Here is a 24,324-nt window from a genome sequence, read left to right on the forward strand (position 1 = left end):
TATGCATTTCAGGGTATTAGTTGCATTTCGGGGGAGGAATCATCAAGAATAAGCCTTGGCATGTGTTCACCATTGCGAGAGGAAAGGAATGGGCAGATTACGGCGAAGAAACGGAGCAAACCTGGATTTTTTCCAGTAGAGGCCTGCGCGCCCGCGCAGCAATGCTGAGCGGCCGCGCAGAAACCTGCGCGCCCGCGCAGCTATGCTGAGCGGCCGCGCAGGGTCGGGGAAAAAGATAAATTATTTTAGACTTCTACTTTTGTTTGGCTTCCAACTTCTATGTAATCTGAGTTTTATGGGACTATTATATAGGTAGATTTGAGACGTTTTCACAGAGAGTATTAAGGGGATTATGTTTTAGATTTTGTTTTACGCAAGAAGCAAAGGAGATAAGGAAGAAGACCGATTTAGCACACCGCAACGAGGAGGAAGCATATTTTCTTGTGATTCTTGTTGCGTTGTAACGTTGGATGCTAGTTTTCTTGCTTTGACTTATTTACTCTTGTGACGTACTCTGTTTTAATATAATTAGTTTAGTTATTATTTTCTTGTGTTTGTTTATCATGATTTCATATGAACCCATGATGGCGATAAGTTCTATTATGGGCTAATCGTGATCATGGGGTTGCAACGGATTTATTATGGAATTCTTTAGTTAATTGTTTAATACCTTAGTGTGTGATGATTGCATGATATCTAGTATTGGTTGTGCGTATTCGTCTTATGTGCGTCGCGAACATATAAGATAGGGTGTTAATCTCTTGTGAAGCGACGGTGGATCTTGAGATTTAGAACTTGCCATGCTAGCATAGGTTCATGTACGTTGTGCATGATTAGTGGGTAACTCTAACAGTTTTATTTGCCCTATGTAATCAAAAGGAATAACTTGAGATTAAATCGTTGTGTTGTCAATTTCTGTAGACATATAGGAACTCAACATAATTGATGACTATTCAACTTCTATCTTAATTGTGGATGCTTGGTAGAATGGTATTAGTACAATGAAAGTTGGCTTTTATCAGTTTCGTGTTATTCGATTAATATCATCACTGTCACATGCTAAAGGTAATAACAATGGCTATAGAAGGAAGTAATAATGAAGTTGTGATCTCATGAGTGTTTTATTATTGATAAATTGAAGTGTTAGTTAAGTGGTTAATTAAGTAGTTAATTATAGTTAATATTTAATCAATAATCTTAAGTGTTATTATCTTAACATTGAGAAGTAATCATACATTGGTGAGTGAGTTTAATTAGACAATAATTTAGTCTGAGTCTCTGAGGGAACGAACTAGAAAATATTCTATATTACTTGCAAACGCGTATACTTGCGTGAATATTAGTGCGTGTTTTCGCCCTAACAAGTTTTTGGCGCCGCTGCCGGGGACTCGGCGTATTTGTTTAGTTTATGTACTTACCATCACTGGTCATTAGGACTCAGTGATTAGGACGTAGTAGTTTTTACTCTTTTCGGTTGTGTTTCAGGTACTTTAGCAAGCGTTTATGCAAACTCGTTCTCGTGCTCGCAAGAGGACTTTAGATATAGCTGAGGAGACAGATGAAGTTCTTGATATTCCGGATAAGTTAGATTTTGAGGATTCGGATTCAGGAACTGAGCAGAAAGAACCAGTAAACATGGGAGATAGTATTGTTCAAGCTGATCCAGCTCTTATAGATTTTTCTCGGCCTAAAATTGATGACATTCAGTCAAGCATCCTTCATCCGGCTATTCAAGCTAACACCTTTGAAATCAAGCCGGGCACTATTCAGATGGTGCAGAATTCTGTTTCTTTTGGAGGAGCGGCAACTGAAGACCCCAACATGCACATAAGGAATTTTGTCGAGATCTGCAGCACTTTTAAGTATAATGGCGTGACTGATGAGGCTATCAAGTTGAGGCTTTTCCCATTCTCACTGAGGGATAAGGCTAAAGACTGGTTACATTCTGAACCCGCTGGGTCCATCACTACGTGGCAAGATCTTGCGCAAAAGTTTCTGGTGAAGTTTTATCCAATGGCAAAGACTGCTGCTATGAGGAGTGCTCTTACTCAGTTTACGCAGCAACCTACAGAATCTATGTGCGAGGCTTGGGAACGCTACAAGGAAATGTTGTGAAAATGTCCACATCATGGAATGCCGGATTGGATGGTGATCACTGGTTTCTATAATGGTTTGGGGGCCCAATCTCGGCCCATGCTCGATGCAGCAGCTAGAGGAGCCTTATGGGCTAAAAGCTATACTGAGGCGTATAATCTTATCGAGATGATGGCTGCAAATGAGCATCAAAACCCAACTCAGAGGATGACTTCAGGCAAGGTAGCAGGTATTCTGGAAGTTGATGCAGCCACCGCTATTGCAGCCCAGCTCTAAGCGCTATCAATGAAGGTTGATTATCTGGCTACGTATGGAGTTAATCAAATAACTATGGTTTGTGAGCTTTGTGCAGGTTCTCATGCTACGGATCAGTGTTCTCTTGTCAACGAATCTGTTCAGTATGTGAATAATTATCAGCGACAACAGCAGCCTGTGCCAGCGACCTATCATCCTAATAACAGAAATCATTCAAATTTCAGCTGGGGTAATAATCAGAATGCTATTCAGCCACCATATCAGCAAGGAGTGAGTAAACAGTTTAACCCACCTAGATTCCAGCAACCACAGCAGTATGCTACAAGGCAATCATATCCTCAACAGGGAAGTACAGCTGCACCCACTAGTGCTGATTTTGAGGAACTTAAGCTGTTGTGCAAGAGTCAGGCGGTTTCTATCAAGACCTTGGAAAATCAAATCGGTCAATTAGCCAATGCAGTGCTCAATCGTCAACCTGGCACTCTTCCCAGTGACACGGAAGTACCAGGCAGGAAGGAAGCTAAAGAGCAAGTCAAGGCTATTACCTTAAGGTCTAGAAAAGTAGCTGATGCTGAAAAGGCAAAGGAAGTTGAAGCTGAAGTTAGAGATGAAGAATCTAAGTAAAAGGAGAAAGCGGCGGAACCAAGGAAGACTACTATTGAACACACTCTGCCTGAGGCTAATACAGGGGAGAAACAGCTCTATCCTCCACCACCTTTTCCTAAGAGATTGCAGCAACAAAAGATGGATAGACAGTTTGGGAAGTTTCTGGAGGTGTTCAAGAAACTTTACATCAATATACCTTTCGCTGAGGCTCTGGAACAAATGCCTAGTTATGCGCAGTTTATGAAGACTATTCTTTCAAGGAAGGTGAAACTGGATGACCTTGAAACCGTTGCTCTCACGGAAGAATGCAGCGCTGTTCTGCAGCAAAAGTTACCACCAAAACTGAAAGATCGAGGAAGCTTCACCATTCCTTGCACCATTGGCAATCTAACTTTTGACAAGTGCCTTTGTGATTTGGGAGCAAGCATTAATCTGATGCCGTTGTCGATCTTTAAAAAGCTGGATCTGCCTGATCCAAAACCCACATACATGTCGCTACAATTGGCTGACCGTTCCATTACTTACCCAAGGGGCATAGTTGAGGATGTGCTCGTCAAGGTGGATAAGCTCTTCTTTCCAGCAGATTTTGTTATTCTGGATTTTGAGGAAGATAAGAAGATTCCCATAATCTTGGGAAGGCCTTTCTTGGCTACTGGACATACCTTGATAGATGTGCAAAAAGGTGAACTTACTATGCGGGTCCAAGATCAGGATGTGACCTTCAATATATTCAAGGCAATGAAATTCCCTACAGAAGATAAGGAGTGCTTAAAAGTGGATGTGATTGATACTGCAGTTACTTCAGAACTCGATCACATGCTAATGTTTGATGCATTGGAAAAGGCCTTAGTGGGGGATTTTGACAGCGATGATGAAGATAACAATGAGCAATTACAATATCTGAACGCTTCTCCATGGAAGCGAAAGCTGGACATACCATTTGAATCTCTTGGTACTTCTGACCTTAAGAATGCTGAAGGGAAGCTCAAACCATCAATAGAGAAAGCACCTACCTTGGAGCTCAAACCATTACCTGAACACTTGAGGTATGCTTTTTTAGGTGATTCATCTATGTTACCTGTTATTATTTCATCTGACCTTTCAGGTAGTGAGGAAGACAAGCTCTTAAGGATTTTGAGAGAATTCAAATCGGCTATAGGATGGACCATAGCAGACATCAAGGGGATAAGTCCTTCATATTGTATGCATAAAATTCTGCTAGAGGAAGGTAGTAAGCCAACTGTGGAACAGCAGCGAAGACTGAATCCCATCATGAAGGAGGTGGTGAAGAAAGAAATTCTGAAATGGCTAGATGCAGGCATCATTTATCCTATTTTTGACAGCTCGTGGGTGAGCCCCGTACAATGTGTACCTAAGAAGGGAGGTATCACTGTGGTCGTAAATGAAAAGAATGAGCTCATCCCTACTCGAACAGTTACAGGATGGAGAGTATGCATGGATTATAGAAAATTGAACAAAGCCACAAGGAAGGATCACTTCCCCCTTCCATTTATTGATCAAATGCTTGACAGATTGGTGGGTCATGAGTATTTTTGTCTTCTGGATGGTTATTCCGGGTATAATCAGATTTGTATTGCACCAGAGGATCAGGAAAAGACTACCTTCACTTGTCCATTTGGCACATTTGCTTTTCGCAGAGTTTCGTTTGGGTTATGTGGCGCCCCAGCCACTTTTCAGAGATGTATGATGGCTATATTCTCTGACATGATTGGAAATAACGTCGAAGTGTTCATGGATGACTTCTCCGTCTTTGGACACTCATATGATGAATGTTTGACTAATCTGCGCGCCGTACTCAAAAGATGCATGGAAACTAATTTGGTGTTTAATTGGGAGAAATGTCATTTTATGGTGCGTGAAGGCATTATCCTTGGGCATAAGGTCTCTAGCAAGGGTCTGGAGGTGGACAAGGCCAATGGTGAGTTTATCTACCAAGGAATTCTGAAGTTTTTGAGGGGAGCAAAGCATATGAACATCCCTTATGCATCCACGGTTACGAAGCTATGCCGAGCAGTGGGAGTGAACTGGCCGGCTCATGAGCAGTTGCAGTTGCCAGCAGCTCCGATTGATTCTGGCACTCTGAATGGGATGCAGGAGTGGACCGGTGGTGAGCCTGAGGAGCATGGGCTGGGTTATCGTCTTCCAGGAGGGCGTCCAGCACGAGGTGCTACTATGGCTAGGCCAGGGCTTGGTGAGGCTGGTTCTTCGAGAGCTCAGGAGGGTGCTGGGATGGGTGATGCCCAGTATAGGAGGCTTTCACGGCGGAAGGATGCCATGTATGAGACACATAACAGGTTTGCTCAGGAACTCACCCTTGCGTTAGGGACTGCTTTTCGAGGCCTTGGAGCTGATATCCAGTGGCCAGTTTTTGGTGAGGAATCTGCATACCCGCCGCCTGATACTCCACCCACTGAGGGTAATGATGATGATGACTCCGAGTAGGTATACCCTGTGTTCCTTTCTACTACTTTCACTGAGGACAGTGAAGATTTTTAGTTTGGGGGTGGTAGTTAAGGAATATTGTGTGTGTGTCATTTAGTTATCGATTGAATTGTGATATTGATGCGAGTGTAGTGATAGCATTAAAGTGATATTAAGTTGTGTAGGTTGATATGCATGCTAGAAACAATTGTAAGTCCACTAAGTCTTAAAGAATGCGTAAGGGCTAGATTGTTGTTATGATTGGTTGTTTTCAAGGTCAATCTACTTATTATGCTTAGAATTCGATTATAGGTTCTTAGTGATAAAGACATGAAAAAGAAAAAAATTTGGAGAAAAAAATATGGAAGTTGTTGCTAGTTGTGGCTAGGCGTCAAATGGCTAGTAGCCGGCTCGCATATGTTGCGAGTAGTCTAGGGTTGAGCAAGATGGAGCGAAACGCACTTGCTCAGAAGTTATTAAAAAAACAAAATAAATAAATAAATAAAAAATAATTTTTGCATAATTGATCAAGAGTGGGCTCTTTGGTATTCGAGTTATTAAGTTCTTAGGGGACTTTGTGCCTAGTGACCTAAGGCTTTTAGAGTCTGGGATCCGCTAACCTAACGCTCGTTACATGGATACCATTGTATAAGTCTTTTGTGGACCTCATTCATTGCACGGTCAAATAAGCATTTGAGTTGTAAATAAAAAGCACGATTCCGTAGTAAGCTCCAGAGTTCTTGTAGTGTTGTATATCACTTTGTGCCTAGAATTTTTATTCTTTGTATAATCGTAGGATTGCCTTGAGGATAGTCTAGTCATAATAATTGGTCTAGTCCCGAAGCATATCTGTTAAGCATTTGCACACACCACATTTCTGGCTGTATGTCCGTTTGCATGAGTTTATTGATCTTTAGTTGTCTAACTGCATTCGTTGAGATGTGACAATTTGGTTGGTTAATTGAAGTAAGGGGGATCATTGCATTTTCATATAGATTGCATTCATGCATATTTTTATTTGTTTTTGAGTCTGTGACGCTTGAGGACAAGCATCGATTTAAGTTTGGGGGTGTGATAAGTGGCATTTTATACCACTTAGAACGTCTTAAAATGGCTTAAATTGGTGTCTTGAAATCAAGTATTTTGTGTATTTGATGAGTTTTTCTAGTGTTTATGCATTTCAGGGTATTAGTTGCATTTCGGGGGAGGAATCATCAAGAATAAGCCTTGGCATGTGTTCACCATTGCGAGAGGAAAGGAATGGGCAGATTACGGCGAAGAAACGGAGCAAACCTGGATTTTTTCCAGTAGAGGCCTGCGCGCCCGCGCAGGAATGCTGAGCGGCCGCGCAGAAACCTGCGCGCCCGCGCAGCTATGTTGAGCGGCCGCGCAGGGTCGGGGAAAAAGATAAATTATTTTAGACTTCTACTTCTGTTTGGCTTCCAACTTCTATGTAATCTGAGTTTTTTGGGACTATTATGTAGGTAGATTTGAGACGTTTTCACAGAGAGTATTAAGGGGATTATGTTTTAGATTGTGTTTTACGCAAGAAGCAAAGGAGATAAGGAAGAAGACCGATTTAGCACACCGCAACGAGGAGGAAGCATATTTTCTTGTGATTCTTGTTTCGTTGTAACGTTGGATGCTAGTTTTCTTGCTTTGACTTATTTACTCTTGTGACGTACTCTGTTTTAATATAATTAGTTTAGTTATTATTTTCTTGTGTTTGTTTATCATGATTTCATATGAACCCATGATGGCGATAAGTTCTATTATGGGCTAATCGTGATCATGGGGTTGCAAAGGATTTATTATGGAATTCTTTAGTTAATTGTTTAATACCTTAGTGTGTGATGATTGCATGATATCTAGTATTGGTTGTGCGTATTCGTCTTATGTGCGTCGCGAACATATAAGATAGGGTGTTAATCTCTTGTGAAGCGACGGTGGATCTTGAGATTTAGAACTTGCCATGCTAGCATAGGTTCATGTACGTTGTGCATGATTAGTGGGTAACTCTAACAGTTTTATTTGCCCTATGTAATCAAAAGGAATAACTTGAGCTTAAATCGTTGTGTTGTCAATTTCTGTAGACATATAGGAACTCAACATAATTGATGACTATTCAACTTCTATCTTAATTGTGGATGCTTGGTAGAATGGTATTAGTACAATGAAAGTTGGCTTTTATCAGTTTCGTGTTATTCGATTAATATCATCACTGTCACATGCTAAAGGTAATAACAATGGCTATAGAAGGAAGTAATAATGAAGTTGTGATCTCATGAGTGTTTTATTATTGATAAATTGAAGTGTTAGTTAAGTGATTAATTAAGTAGTTAATTATAGTTAATATTTAATCAACAATCTTAAGTGTTATTATCTTAACATTGAGAAGTAAGCATACATTGGTGAGTGAGTTTAATTAGACAATAATTTAGTCTGAGTCTCTGAGGGAACGAACTAGAAAATATTCTATATTACTTGCGAACGCGTATACTTGCGTGAATATTAGTGCATGTTTTCGCCCTAACACTAGTTCGATCTATACTTCCTCATGGTTTAACATGTGCCCCCACGTGGCATCATTATTAATACGTCATATTTCCTTCACCAAGATTTCTATTTAGAAAACTTAAATATCACCTCTCTTCTTGTAACTCGTCCAAGGTTATCCTTAAATTATTCCTCCTGTACTCCCTAGGTATAGGGAATATCAGGATATCATTTACTAATACTAGAACCATTGTCTATATAGTTCTGAAACATTCTCCACTGATCTTTAAAGGTTGTTGTTACCTTAATACTTCCAATTTTTACTGTCAAAACTCATATTGTCCCTATTAAGGGTGAAATGCCAACTTTTATGCATTTCCTAAGGGTTCATCTCAAGTTATCGAGGCTCTAACCTTAATTCCACCTTTAAAAATGTACTTGCATCCTTCAATGGATAAATCAAGTCATATCCCTGATAAGGGTATCTTATTCAATCATTCTCACTTCGATAGTCTATACCTAGTTTCACGGTAGCATCCTTTTTCAAACTAAGGTCAATATATATGGCCTCCAAAAGATAACAACGATTATCCGCTTTTCTTTCTTGATTTGGTAATGACAGCAGAGATGTTCTGGAAGATATTGGTCATGTTTAACATGAACTTCTTCATACTAAATCCTCATTTTCTTTTGTTGTTTATCTCAACAGTCATCTCAATATTTGGATGTCTTTTATACCTGGAATCTCCCCTTTGGTTATCAAGTCGCAGGTGTTAAATAAACTTCACATTCTTGAAGGTCACTTCCTTCGTCCAATTTCCTAATTTCTTGCTTTCTTGTCTCCTCGGTCCATCCGTGTTTCCTTATTAATCCATCAATCTATCTCGAAGTTTCATCGAATACCCCCACCTTAAAGGGGATTAATTATATGTATCGCTAATTCCTTTAACCCTTGATTTTATCTCATGATTAGTCACCATCACCCTGATGATGACACGCTTTTCTATCTTCTCAAAATCTCTTATCAGATCTTTTGAAGTAATTATCATCTTGAGCCTCTCTTTCCTACTAAGGGTATCAGCCACCAAATTGGTCTTCCCAGATGATAAAGAATCTCACAATCATAATCCTTGATTAGCTCTAACCATCTTATATGGTGCATGTTAAGATCCTTCTACGTGAAAATGAATGTGAGGCTCTTATGGTTGGGGTAATTCTCGCACTTCTCTCCATATAAGCAGTGCCTCAAAATCCTTAAGGAAAAAACTTTTGCCTCGAGCTCAAGATCATAGGTAAGATATCAAATTTCATATTCCTTTAATTGTTTGGACACGTACGTGATTACCTTGTTGTGCTACATAAGCACGCACCCTAATCCCTCGTGCGAGGCGTCACTATAAATTACAAAATTCCTTTTTCCATCCGGCAACGCGAACATATGGGCTTTCATCAATCTTTTCTTCAGTTCTTGGAAGCTGTTCTTATAATGACTCGTATATTCCTGTAATATGTAAATATGTAATTATTGCGTAGATAATTAATAAAGAAGTTTATATTACTTATGGTCTCTGTGTTTATTTATTATTGTTTATATGTGATTGGTGGATTGCGTAGTGTGTTTTTATGATTAACTGTTGCACAATGTTATTTTTGTTTCACATTTAAAAAAATGATTTTATGACAATTCTATTTTCAAAATTATTTGGGTTATCTCTAAAATTGTTTTTATGATTCTATAATCTTACTAATTATTTTTGGGATTTTACAAAATTTACAAATCAATATTCTGCTAATTATTTATTCTTAAATGAATTTTTGAATTCATTTAAGCTGTAAAATCCATATTTAATTCTTGGATTCTTCAAAAATTATGAACTTCATATTTTATTATGTTTACAATATTTTGAGAATTTTAAAATATTTATGGTAATTTTCGGGAGTAATCTTACTTGCACGTTGTTTCGTTTATTTGTTAAAATGCGGGTATAAGTTGTGTTTGTAAAATGCTTTAAAAATTATAAAAAAAATTATAATACAACCCCCCCTTCCTCCTTCTTCCCCACTGTGATATCAATCTCTTCACTCTCTTTGCTTCTCCTCCTCCTTCGATTACTCAGTCATCACCCTCGTCTTTTTCTTTCCTATTCTAATTCCTCTTCTTCTCTTTATTTCTTGTTTCCTGTTTTTGTTTCTTCTCCGGCCGCCGACGATATTTCTGGAATTTTGACTAATATTTCGTGATATTGAATTTAATTCGTGCGGGATATGATTTTAGTAATCGGTGAAATTATTTGGAAACCCGTATATTTTCGGGCACCAATAATTTTGCCACCGCGCGCGATGAATTTTTTTACGAGCGCGCGGTGGACGGTGATGACCCTGTTCTGAGTCCTAAATATTTTAATAAATAAAATAAGTTGTATAAATTGTTTTTGGGACTAAAAATTTAGTTATGTGGTGATTTGAATTGTTTTGTTGGGATTTGACGTCGATTGATGTTGCGACGGGTAGGCCTATAAATAGAGGAGTCGTTGTCCAAATTTTTCTAAAAATTACCTTAAATTACGAATTGAGTATATATATCTCATTTAATACAAATTGACCCCTGATTGTTATATGCACTATTATTGTGTATATATTATTATTATTAATATGCTTACGAGTCGAGAATTATATCGTTGGGTAATTAGTTAGTGGGGAAAAGTCAAGCATAATCAGTCGTTTAACCTAGGTTGTTTCGATTTCGTAGGTTCGAGTCGAAGGACCCAATGGTTGATGTCAATTAGAGTTAAGCCAGTGTTAGTGCAAAGCTTCGCAAGGCAAGTACCCCTGAACTAATCTTTTACAGTTCAGTATATATGAATAGTTGTTGAATTAAATTATGTACTGGAACAGAACGTTTTAAGTTACGTATTCCCCTTATTTAAATATGTTTTACTCAGGGAGGTTTTGGGGAAAAAGTAACTTCTGAAAATACCTATCTCTAGATTATGATTAAAATTAAAAAGGGATTTTTAGAATGTGTGATGTAATCATTTAAACAGAGATAGGTGTAAATGATTTTGGAAACTGGATAAAAATGAATCAGATATTGGATGGTCAGTGGCGTAAGAGGTCCGTTATTAGGTAACGGCCCAGCATGGTTGCGTAAGAGGCTAAATCGGATGCGCGCACTGGTAGGCCGCTTAGTCTAGCATGACAGAGACCTAGCTAGTCTCTGAGTTCCGGAACAAAATTTGTGGTGGGATAGACTGATCAGCTGTCCCTAGAATTCATCCTCTTTTATATCTGATAAAGGTTTAATGGTTCCCGAAACGGAGCAAATGGTTTATAGTCCCCGTAACGGGACAAGTGATTTATGGGTCCAGCAATGGACAGTGGTTTTGGAAAGGAAATAGCATGCTAAAATTTAACTCTGGTATTTTTACACAGCACACTACAGATGATGTTATTTTGTAAAGCATGCTAGTTTTGATATCCAGTTTATACCTGTTTTACGGATTTTTCGTATACTGGTCTAATATATGTTCCTATACTATTTTATACATCCTATTACTGGTTATTCATATAGAGGTACTGTTGGGAAATGGATTGCTCACCCTTGCATCTTGTTTTGTATTTATTTATTGCAGATGTCTAAAAGACCAGGTCAGCGTAGAGTGTCAGCCTCCGGTCCCGGCTCCTCTGAGGTAGTTTATATCAGACCCTGAGGTCTGATGAGTTGTTATAGTAAATGAGGGTGTCTGGTTTTGATTAAGTTAGTGTGTGTGTTGTAACCTAAATAATACTTGAACCTGTCTCGGCTCCTGGTTGGGGTCGTGTATTATAATAAAGTATATTTAGTAGTTTTTATTATAATTTATCATATTTTTGGTGACGTCAGCCCCTGACCCCGGGGTTAAGGCCGTCACAGTTGGTATCAGAGCTACAGGTTCAAGTCCCTAATTTAGGTTAAGAGTTGAGTCAGTAAGGCGTAGGAAGTATGTCCTATAGTGTGAGTCAGCAACTCATGTCGAGGAGCAACCTTAAGTGTCAGTCGAGGGTTTCGACGATGTTACCCTGTCATCTATTAACATTTTAATACACTTGCTCTAACCTTGTTATGTCTTTCCCGTATATGGTTATGATTGGCAGTGGCCTATAGTGCTCTCCAGTTCTCCTTCTCGGGGAAACCCGTCAGACTCAGATGATTCAGATTCTGAGCGGACCTTGGATGTTGTAGCAGAGGAGACTCCCATGCCTCCTCCACCTATTCCTCCAGTTGTATCAGGAGGTGTGTCAGGACCTAGTAACCATCCTCGCTGGGTATGAAGGTCAGTGTCGGCTGTTAGGGATTTCCCTCCATGATGTGGTCCCAGTTCCTCCACCTCGAGACCACCTATTCCTCCATCTGTTCCTTCAGGTACATCATCCCCGATCCCTTACCATGTTCACCGAGCGGTAAACCAGTCTTTGATCAGAGAGCAGAGCCCAGGGTTAGCAGCTCAGCTTGACCAGATTTCGGTCGGGCCTTTCCAGGGTATTCCTGCCCCTTCACCAGATGTGCAGGAGAGAGTGCGATCCTTGACTCAGGCCGCTGTAGAGAGAGCTCGGACCATTGATCGTTTCATTAGCTCCGAGTTTAGAGCTTTTCAGTACCAGGATCTCGTGAATTGGTTGGTATTTGAGTTAGGATCCATTGGTGGTAGTGGCAGTGGCTAGTTCAGAGTTGCTGCAGTGAGATACAGAGCTTGGAGTTAGCTGTAGGAGTTCTGTAGATGCTTTTCCTATGTATGTTCATTATGTACTGTAGCTTGTATTAGGCGGGGCTGCTATGACAGCCAATTTTGTTGTGTACTTAGTATATTATGAGTGTTGTATTGTAGTTGTTAGATGGATTTGTACTATTGTTGTACTCCTATTTTAATGATGTTACGGTTGTTGATTTTATTCTATTGCACTTTTGTTATTGCTGTTATTATTATTGTTGTATTTGTTGCTGGATTTGTTGAGTTTAGTTATGCATCATGGGTGGACCCCAAATAAACAAGGAAGGGAATATTTAATTATGACCGCATTCTCCTGATACATAAAGCTGTTGCTACCCGGGGGCATAATTTTCATATAAAACCTTTTTGTTGTGTTTCAGGAAAATGCCTCTCAAGAAAAATTTCCCGTCCAATTCCTCCAGCAGGAACTCTGAAGGGGGGCCAATCATGGATGGATTACTAGATTTGCTGCGCCAACAGTCTAATCAGATGGCTCAACAGCAAGAACAATTCCAACAGCAGCAACAGTAATTCCTACAACAGCAGCAACAACAGTAGCAATTTATATAACAACAACATCAACAAATCCAACAATAGTTACAACTTCAACAACAACCCCAGCCAAGAGAGTTGAACCAGACTGTTAGTTTCAAGTCTTTCCAGTCAGTTAAACCCCCAGAGTTTAAGGGCGAGGTAGACCCGATTGCTGCTAGAATTTGGCTTAAAGAAATGGAGAAAGCCTTCACCCTTATTCAGGTGAGTGATGATTCTAAGTCAGATTATGCAAGTTATTTTCTTAAAAGTGAAGCAAGTTTTTGGTGGGAATCTGCGCGTGCCTTAGAAGGAGAAGGCCCTGTTTCTTGGGCCAGGTTTACGGAGTTGTTTCTAGAAAAGTATTTTCCAGATTGTTTGCAGAGTCAGTTGGAAGTAGAGTTTTTGGAATTGAAGCAAGGAGAAAAGAGTGTGGTTGAGTATGAGGCCAACTTTACGGAGTTGGCTCGACTAGCCCCTGGATATGTAAACACCGAGATTCAGAAAGCTAGGAGATTTCAGCAAGGACTAAAGCCGGAAGTTCGTAGTGGAGTGGTGGCCCTACAATTTAAGACGTATATCTCTGTAGTTCAAGCCGCCCTGGTGATTTAGAGTGATCAGAAGTTGGCCTCCAAGGAAAGGGGTGATCGGAAGAGAAAGTTTAAAGGTGGTACATGTAATGCAGACCAGGAGGAGTCCAGTCAGAAGTTCCCAAGGAAGTTTGGCCGGAACAAGAATAGGATATTTAGAAGGCAAGGCATGGCTCAGGCAAATTCCGGTGTCACCTCAGTTGCCTCCGCCCTAGTGCAGTCAACCAGGCCAATTGTAGATTGTAAGTTATGTGGTAAAAAGCATAGTGGTCAGTGTCGGAAGGATGTCCAGTGTTTTAAATGTGATAAAAAGGGTCATTATGCGTCAGAATATAACCCAGGAAACATCAGAGTCACCTGCTTCAAGTGTGGTAAGGTTGGGCACATCTCCAGAAACTGCAAGACGGCTACTCAAGGTAATGTAGGAGGGAATGAATCTCAAGGACCAGCAACTAGCACAACAAGAGCCAGAACCTTTAAAATGACCAAGAAATCTAATGCTCAAGATTCAGATGTGGTTGCAGATATGCTTTCTTTAAATTCCATGTCTGTTAAGGTTTTATTTGATTCGAGAGCATCTAAGTCTTTTATATCTAAAGAATGTGTAAGTAAGACGAATTTGATGTTGGAAAATGTGACGACTGAGAATTTTGCGACGTAATTAAGTGAATAAAGTATGTGTTATGTGATGTGATTATAATTATGTGACTAAGTGATGATTATTTGTCTTATCTGTACACTAGAGTTTAGGAGCGTGGATAAAAAAACGTTCCAATTTAAAGAGTCAGCTTAAAAGATAAGTTGTGGTGTCGGGCCATCAGGTAGAACGGAACCCGCCCTAATATGGAATTAAAGAATATAAAATGTGAATTACGTGTGATTGAATGAAATGAATGAGTAAATAAAGTATTTCATCCTAAGTGACGTGTTGATTGGTAAAGACGTTGAGAAGCGTAATCGAAACGCTGAGCGTCGGGCCGTCAGGCTGAACGTGACCCGGTACGCGTAAAAGAGGATAAAGATTAAAGAGGGATAGATTCTATGATCAGACCTGAGTTGTTATGTGACTGTATATGTGTGATTGCTTGAATGAGTGCATGACTATGTGTTCTGTGTCAATTTTGTGAATTTTAAAGGAATTACGTGATTTAAATAAAGGTTTAATTAACCTTCGCGCATTTTTATAAAATCATTCGAGTAAGATATAAACATGGGATTTGTTTTGTTATCTTTGTAATGGTCCTAAAGACTTTTTAAAAATGATGAGTGAATTTGATAGTTGATCTTTGCATTTTTAAATTGATTTTATGTGAAAAATGTATTTATTAAAGCAAGTTTGCGAAATTCATATAAAATCAACCGTTCGCTCAAATTCTTATTATGAGTAATGGATAAAAAGCTAATTTCGAGACCTACGTGTTAAAATTGTCATTTTCGATAATTCTCGACTTTCCGAGAGAGATATATTTTATATTTGAATTTTGTTGCATTTGAGTAAAAAGAGAAAGAATGTGTGAGCCAAAAAGGAATTAATAGATTACCATTTTGGCCTTGCTTTGGTGGAGTATAAAATCACCCCTCCCTCCCCTATTTTCTTTTTCTTTCCCGTGCACTCACTCTTTCCTTCTTCTCTTTTCTTTCCTCTCTCTCTCGAACACTCTCTCTCACTCTCTCTCGGCTCTCTCATCTCTTACCTCTCCCACTTGCATGCAACCATCAAAACATACTCAAACACAAAGATATTGCTACCTTTAGTCATTATTTTTGGTATACACTTCAATTCCTATTTGCATGTAAGTAATTATAAACGTTTTATTGGTTAATCACTATGGTAGTGTTCAAGAAAAACCATTTCTTGATGCATAACCATGAGAGTGAATTCAAGCATGTTTGGAGGTCATAAACTCGAGAAGAGACACGTTATGGGCTCTCTCAAGTTCGGCCACCACCGGCCATGATCCAAAGGAGAGCCGGTGGATTTTCCATGGTGTGATCATTTGATTTTAGCTTTACATGTTATGATTTCTTGAAGATTTGAAAAAGGGTTTTGTTTCTTTGATGAAAATCGAGTGTGTGCTTGATAAAATGATTCCATTGATTGTGTTAGTAAGTAAATGAATGTGTGCAAATGATTGTTGCTTAGAAAATCAAAAGTTAAGGTTTGCATGTGGATTTTTGCTTCGGCTTTTTGCTAATTAAGAAGAGGAATTTGATTTTTGTGAAATAATCTTGGTAAATACTAAGTTCATATGGCATAAAAGTGATTGCATGTTAGTTTTAAAGAAGATCAAGATATGCATGTCATTGATTTGTCCTTGAGATGTAAATTTGAGTTTTTGCTGAATGGGAATTTAGTTAAAAAGGGGTTAATTTGATGAATAAGTGGATGCATGTTGTGATTTAGGTGAAATTCGATTGTGTTAAGGAATTTAGTTGGTGTACTTGATGAAAATGAAGTGTTTGATATAATGATGAGTTGAAATTGAATTGCATGCAAGCATGTATGTATGATTTGGTTCGAATTATTGTTGATAAAATGAGATGGTAGTTTAATTGTTGGATTATGCTATGATTAAGGATGCATGGTGTAATTTTGAGAAATTTGATTGTATATATATAATTATGGTTCGAATTTTTATGATTAAAAGAAAGGGGAATGATTCTTTAATGGTTTTTGAATGAGTTATGTGGTTATATGATTTAAAGTACATATTTGATTGATTTTGTGTGATAAGGCCGAATAGGCCACAGGGATTAAGAGTCAAAAATTTATTTTGATGATCACAAGGATGATTGAAAGTGTATAAATGAATATCTATGAATTTGTTTGCTTAATTGTAGTATGTGGTTCGAATTAAGGAACAAAGGAAAAAGGGAACTAAGTTGAATGATTTTAAAAGATATAAGTGATAGTTATGGACGTAAATGTTTGGTTGTGAATAAATCTTGTACTCGTACGAGTTATATTAGTGTGATTTGAGAAATAGCCAAGGTTAAGCGAGTACGCTTTGATTGTTAAGTATATAAGGGTATAAAAGCTACGAGAAAGGGATATGTTATATGCTATGTGCTATGTGCTTATATGTATAAGCTATATTCGTATACTCGAGTCAAAGATATAATCGAGTTATCGTATAGAGTGATCGTTCCGGGAACGAGAGTTGAGAATCTGATTAAGATTTTGGTTTTATTGTAGATTCGGAGCATGAGGGCATTCAGGCTAGGAAAGGAAAGGATTTACTAGGTGGTAGTAGTTCAACCTTCAGGAAAGCAAAATTAGGCAAGTAACTCTGATTACTTGTGTAATTGGTTATAAAGAGAATGTTGTTCATACCATGTAGAGTATTGAATTGTTTAAGTATGAAACCCTCGTTTTATGAAACCCTGATATTGATTTGAACTACCATTGTTCTTGATAACCTGTTATTGATAAGCCTATTGATTTCACCCTTTAATAATCTATCTTTTCTGTTCAAGTTACCTATTAAGCCATGAATTATATTGAACCTTTTGATTATCTTTGTTAACCCTGTTTAATGATATCCTGTTTCTCTTGATCACCCTATTGATCCCTAAATCAATGCTGATCCTTCTAATTTAGTGCTTTGTTATCCTTGATACAGAATTCTTATGAATTGTTCCTTGCGTAACATTGAATCACTCCCTGAACTTTGTTTCCTTAAAATCTGAATTAAAAATGAGTTTTGACTTGAAAAGTCCGAATGATTTCAAATGCCTTGTAATGATAAAATGAATTTTAGAAAACCTAATTGTTTTTCCAACTCAAGGTTTTCCAAATGAATTCTTGATGGATTGGATTGGGACGTAAGAGGCTAGTGAGACTAGTCCAGTCATGGAAAGAGGCTAGCGGGGCTAGTCCAACCTAAGGCTGAAATTATGCCGAATGGTACCTTAAAGACCGGAATGGAGGTCGATACGGGCTGATCACCCGTATATAATGAAATGGAAATATAAAGTGATCCAATCAAGGGTTCTAATTGATTATTTTAAAGGGAACTGAAACTTTTGTTCATTAAATTGATTTTGAAAATGAAAATGGTTTATATTGCCTTGAAAAGAGTTGATTATGTTATTATGGAGCTTAAAGCTCGAGAACCCTGATTCTTGAAATTGTTAATCATATGATTGATTCTATATCTTGATATACTATTGCTTTCCTCTATCAAAAGATCTATTTTGATCCTGTAATGATTTGTAATGAATGTCGGCTTTCGTCCTGCTTTGAGCCTTGTTTCTTGAAAGCCCCATACTATTCTTCAGAAACCTTTCCTTAACCCAAAAAGATGGAAATCTGCCACCTAGATTAAATAAAGTAGAATGCCCTAGTTTGTTAAAGCATATTGTGATTTGATATTGTAGAACCGCTATATAGTTACTTGCTGAGTTTTATACTCATTTGTTTTGTCTTAATCTAACCATGGCAGTTAAGCAAGAAGATGGCCAAGCTTAGGCGCACTGCTCGTAAGAGCGTACCTGGTGGTCCCTACCGTGTTGAGGGCTTCCGGTTTCCAGAGTAGGTAGTGGTATTCATGAGTGAGCTCGCGCCTAGAAAGAAGTGTATAAAGATACAATGGGTTATCTGTCGGTTCCCAGCCGGAATCGATGTTGGTTATCTAATAATATTTTGGGTTTGTAAGTTATATTTTATGATTGGTAGTTGTGATCTTGTCTCATACTTTATCCTGTTGATCCTGTTAGTAGTTAATCGGGGTTTATGCATATTTAATTATTAGATTAGAGGTGTGTGAGTCCTCATTTCCTAACCCCGAGATTGAGGGCGTCACAAGTTGGTATCAGAGCTACATGATCTAGTCCCTGAGATAAGTTAGGATTTAAAAAGGGGTATTTTGGGAATATATCTATATCGCGAGAGAGTTCGACTCATATAGAGTTGAGTTAGCCTATTAGGTATAGTCTAAGGAAAGTGTGTATTGGTAAAGCGGAAACTTGAGTTAGGGTGTGAGTTAGCTGGAAGCTTTATTTAACCCTAATATTGTTTCTTGGTTGATGTTTTGTGTTTTCTCTCAGGATCCTAGTAGTGGTAGTGACTCAGACTCAGAGATTAGTTTGACTGGTACCCCTGTGGACCCCGTTCCACCCTATCCAGAGGAGCCTGTGTATGTTAGTTCAGACCCAGAGGAGGACCCTTCTGAGAGTAGTGAGATCCCCATGCAGATTTCACCCTTGAGGCCTGATTCAGAGACCCCTGCCCCTGAGCCAGAGTCCGAGATGCCTAAGACTGTTCCTGTCAGTATTGGTGGCAAGTTAGCCCAGGACCAAGACTTTGTGTACTCCCTCATTCCTGAGTTGGGAGCTTTGGTGGATAGACTAGCCAGAGAGTCTAGGCAGAGTGCTTCTGTTATGGATGATGAGTGGCGAGTTCGGGTGAAGATGGTGGAGCAGGTTGCCAGGAGGAGATTGGATGAGGGACCATCCACTAGTGATGCTGATGCTGAGGCCCGGAGGCTGCATAAGATCATTCGCTGGATGTTGGTTGTGTTGAGAGAGATTCTAGATGATTAGACGGGACTGTTGGTTGAGCCCGTAGATTGTTGTTGTTTTTCAGCGCCGGTAGGCTTTGGGATACTTGGTCAGATGCCGGGATCCCTTTTTCATTTATCTTGTTGTATTTCAGACCAGTGTTGTAGTAGTAGTAGTAGTTGGAAGTTAGGGGTAGATAGGGGGATGTTTTCCAGTTTTTCCTCTGTTTAACCCTGCTATTTATTGTACCTTGTTTCAGAACCTTAATATCCAGAATATTCTCTATGTACCCTTTGATTAAATAATTCTATTGTCATTGCCTTCCATTGTGCACCTTGATTATCTTATAAACTGTTCTCAATGCCATGCTTTAATACAACCATATTTTCATACAACCATGTTTTAAAGTTCATAAAACCCTATTCCGTGCCATGGTAAAACAACACTGATATGAGAATTATGTAGTAATAAAGATTGCATGTGTAAATTGGGTAAAACTTAAAACCCACAAAATAGATTTCATAGAAATTGTTGTTATATATACATGCCATGCTATCGTATTGGTAAATAATTGCTCAATCAGGTTTGTAAGAAATGGCGAACTCACCATATCACCAAGAAGAAGAAATTCCCACCCAAGACCCAGAAATAAACCCAAAAACCACTATGATGAGCAGACTTGCTCAGCTTTTGCAACAACCTATGGCCCCTAAAGTTGGAAATTTCAAGCACTTTCAATCTGTTCATCCCCCAGAGTTCCTAGGTTTGCCAGACCCGATTAAAGCTCAGTCATGGTTAAGAGAGTTGGAAAAAGCCTTTGAGTTAGCAGAAGTTAAGGATGATAAGAAAGCTCAGTACGCAAGTTATTATTTGAAAGATGAAGCAAGTTTCTGGCGGTAGTCTTCTAAGGCGTTGTTGGAAGGCAAAGACTTATCTTGGGAGAAGTTTACCGAGATGTTTCTGGAAAAGTATTTGCCAAGCTATATGCAAGATCAATTGGAGATGAAATTTCTGGATCTTAGGCAGAAAGAAATGTCGGTAGCAGAATATGAAGTGAAGTTTTCAGAATTGTCAAGGTTCGTACCTGAGTACGTGAATACGGAAGCGAAGAAGGCTAAGAGGTTCCAGCAGGGACTCAAGCCGTGGATTAGAAGTCAAATAGCAATGTTGGAGATTAAGAACTATGCTGCATTGGTTCAAAAAGAAATGATAGTGGAAGGTGAGCGGGAAGCTGCTCGAAGAGAAAATGAAGGAAGAAAGAGGAAGTTTGAAAGCTCTGAGCAAGAGCAAGGAAGCTCAAAGTTCAGAGGGAAGTTTGGGAAGAATGGTGGAGGTCAGAACCAAAAGTTCCAGAAGTTTAGACCCGCGAATGGAGCTCAGAAGAACCGTTTCCAGAAAGTTGGTCAACCGGGGAAGGATAGCAGACCTCAGATGCAAGAATGCAGGAACTGTGGAAAGAAACACCCGGGGAGGTGTAATAAGCTGGATATAACGTGTTATAAGTGCAACCAGAAGGGAAATTATTCTTCAAAATGTCCAAGTGGAGTAAGGAAGCCTAACTTAGCTTATTTCAAGTGTGGCAAAGTGGGCCATATGGCCAGGAATTGTAAGGAGCCTGTGCAGAAGGCTAATGTTCTCAGAATTGCTGGACCGCCGTCTCTCCCAGCACCATCAGCTCAACCCAGAGCTAGAACCTTTAACATGACAATGAAAGATGCGGTGCAAGAAGTGGACGTGGTAGCAGGTATGCTTGTTAGAAACTCAGTAGAAATAAAAGTTTTGATGGGTTCTGGAGCAACTAGATCTTTTATCTCTGAAAGTATTCTTGATAAGTTAAATTGTGTTGCGTACCCTCTAGAGCCTAATTTGATTATAGAGGTAGCAAATCAAGAGAAAGTTGTTGTTAATAAGATTTGTCCTGATTGTGATGTGTCTATAGAAGGTCGGCACTTTTCTGCTGACTTAATTCCTTTTAAGTTAGGAGAATTTGAGGCTATACTAGGAATGGATTGGTTGACAACCATGAGGCGCAAATAGAATGTAAAAGTAGGAAGGTGAAGTTAAGAACCAAGGATGGTGAGTAAGTGATATTTAAAGGAAAGAGGCAAGAGAAGAAATTTGTAACGGCTATTGAGGCAAGAAGATTAATACGTCAAGGATGCGAAGTTTATTTGGCTCATGTCATGGACGTGGAGAAAGAATCTGTAAAGATCGACGATATTCCGGTAGTAAGAGATTTCCCGGATGTATTTCCTGATGAATTGCCTGGACTACCTCCAGACAGAGAGATTGAGTTTACGATTGACTTGGCTCCTGGTACGGAACCAGTATCGAAAGCTCCCTATCGCATGGCACCGGTCGAGATGAAGGAATTGGCAGCTCAGTTGCAAGAGTTGTTGGACAAAGGAGTGATCCGACCGAGTGTATCCCCGTGGGGCGCACCGGTGTTATTTATAAAGAAAAAGGATGGAAGTATGCGGTTGTGCATCGATTACCGTGAGCTGAATAAGTTGACGATCACGAATAAGTACCCCCTACCGCGGATCGATGACTTGTTTGACCAGTTAAAAGGAGCCTCGTGTTTCTCAAAGATTGATTTAAGATCTGGGTATCATCAGTTAAAGATTAAAGCGGAAGATATATCCAAGACAGCGTTCCGAACAAGATATGGACATTATGAGTTTTTGGTAATGGCATTTAGCTTGACGAATGCGCCAGCTGCATTTATGGATCTTATGAACAGAGTATTCAAGCAGTATTTGGATAAGTTCATTATTGTGTTTATCGACGATATACTGATTTACTCCAAGACGGAAGAAGATCATAAGGAGCATTTGAGAATTTCCTTAGAAATTCTGCGAAAAGAGAAATTGTATGCGAAGTTTTCAAAGTGTGAATTTTGGCTAAAGGAAGTGCAATTTCTCGGTCATGTAGTTAATAAAGAAAGGAATTAAAGTGGACCCAGCCAAGATAGAAGCTGTAATGAATTGGGGAAGACCCAAGACTCCGACGGAAGTCAGAAGTTTTCTGGGATTGGCCGGATACTATAGAAGATTTGTGCAAGATTTCACAAAGATTGATGTTCCGTTGACAAAGTTGACGAGAAAGAACGAGAAGTTTGTTTGGACAGAAAAGTGTGAGGATAGTTTTCAAGAGTTAAAGAAGAGATTGGTAACCGCCCCAGTGTTGGTATTACCAGATGACAAAGGAGAATTTGTGATATTCAGTGATGATTCATATAAAGGACTTGGATGTGTATTAATGCAACACGGAAAGGTAATAGCATATGCGTCAAGGCAACTTAAGCCGCACGAGCAGAAGTATCCAACGCACGATTTGGAATTGGCAGCAATTGTGTATGCCCTTAAGATTTGGAGGCATTATTTGTACGGGGAAAAATGTGAGATTTATACGGATCATAAAAGTTTAAAGTATATCTTTACTCAGAAAGAATTGAATATGCGACAAAGAAGGTGGTTAGAATTGATCAAAGATTATGATTGTGCGATAAACTATCATCCTGGAAAGGCAAATGTGGTAGCTGACGCTTTAAGTCGAAAAGAAAGGTTGAATATGTTAACATCATCGAAAGAATTAATCAAAGACTTTGAAAAGATGGAAATAGAGGTGCAAACTCCAGAATGTGGAGGTGAAGCTATATATGTAATGTTGTTTCAACCTGAAATTTTGGAAAAGATTCGATGCTGTCAAGAGCAAGTGATGAGTCGCGAAAAGGATAAGTTGACGGGAGAAGAAATTAAAGCTCAAAAGGATGGAAAAGGAATATACCGTGTTAACTCACGTATTTGGATACCTAATGTCGTGGAACTAAACCACGAGATTTTGCAAGAAGCGCATAACTCGAGATTTTCAATTCACCCTGGAAGTACGAAGATGTACCAGGATTTAAAAAGAAATTATTGGTGGCCAAACATGAAAAAGGAAATTGCGGAATGGATAAGTAAATATTATACGTGCCAAAGAGTTAAAACAGAACATCAAAGGCCAAGCGGATTGCTTCAGCCACTGGACATACCCGAATGGAAATGGGAACATATAGCGATGGATTTCATGGTATGATTACCTAAAACCAAGTCAAATCACGATGTGATTTGGGTGGTAATCGATCGGTTCACAAAGTCAGCACATTTCTTGCCGATAAACGAAAGGTTTTCATTAGACAGGTTGGTCAAATTGTATCTAGATGAGATCGTGATGCGTCATGGAGTTCCTGTATCTATCGTGTCTGATATACATCCAAGGTTTAATTCAAGGTTTTGGCGACAATTCCATGATCATTTGGGAACGAAACTGAAAATGAGTACGGCATATCATCCGCAGACAAACAGACAAAGTGAAAGGACAATTCAGACAATTGAAGATATGTTGCGAACCTGTGCAAGATTTCAAAGGAAATTGGGACGATCATTTGCCCTTAATTGAGTTTTCCTACAACAACAGTTATCACGCGAGTATTAGCTTGTTGCCTTATGAAGCGTTGTACGGAAGAAAGTGTAGATCCCCTACTTATTGGTACGAAGTTGGTGAGCGCAAGTTAATTAGCCCAGAGCTAGTTCAGCAAACGAAGGAAAAGGTTGAAATGATTCAAAAGATATTAACTGCAGCTCAAGATCGACAGGCAAAGTACGCAAATTAAGAACGGAAAGATGTGCAATTCAAAACTGGAGACAAAGTCTTGTTAAAGATATCTCCTTGGAAAGGTTTAACTCATTTCGGAAAGAAAGGAAAGCTGAGTCCAAGGTACATTGACCATTTGAAGTATTGCGACAAGTTGGGAAAGTGGCATATGAATTGGCGCTGCCGCCGCAAATGCAACATCTGCATAATGTGTTTCATGTATCTCTCCTGAAGAAGTATAATGCTGATGCGAGCCATGTGATCGAGTTGGAACCAGTGGAAATCCAACCAGATTTGTCCTATGTGGAACAACCAGTGCGAATTTTGGATCAAAAAGAAAGGACGCTTAGAAATAAAGTTGTACCTCTAGTTAGAGTGTTGTGGAGAAATCCATTAGTCGAAGAATCGACTTGGGAATTAGA

At 39.1% G+C, this 24,324-nt stretch overlaps 1 non-coding gene across 1 annotated transcript; it reads right to left on the reverse strand.

Annotated features, from left to right (window-relative positions):
• Positions 1-2,028: 2,028 nt before the first annotated feature.
• On the reverse strand, positions 2,029-2,135 carry LOC141679875 (small nucleolar RNA R71). The gene has a single exon (XR_012558200.1). It is a non-coding gene; the product is annotated as a small nucleolar RNA R71 (small nucleolar RNA).
• Between the last annotated feature and the right edge of the window lie 22,189 nt (positions 2,136-24,324).

The sequence above is a fragment of the Apium graveolens genome, chromosome 1 (assembly GCF_009905375.1).
Source record: "Apium graveolens cultivar Ventura chromosome 1, ASM990537v1, whole genome shotgun sequence".
In the NCBI taxonomy this organism is placed as follows: domain Eukaryota; kingdom Viridiplantae; phylum Streptophyta; class Magnoliopsida; order Apiales; family Apiaceae; genus Apium; species Apium graveolens.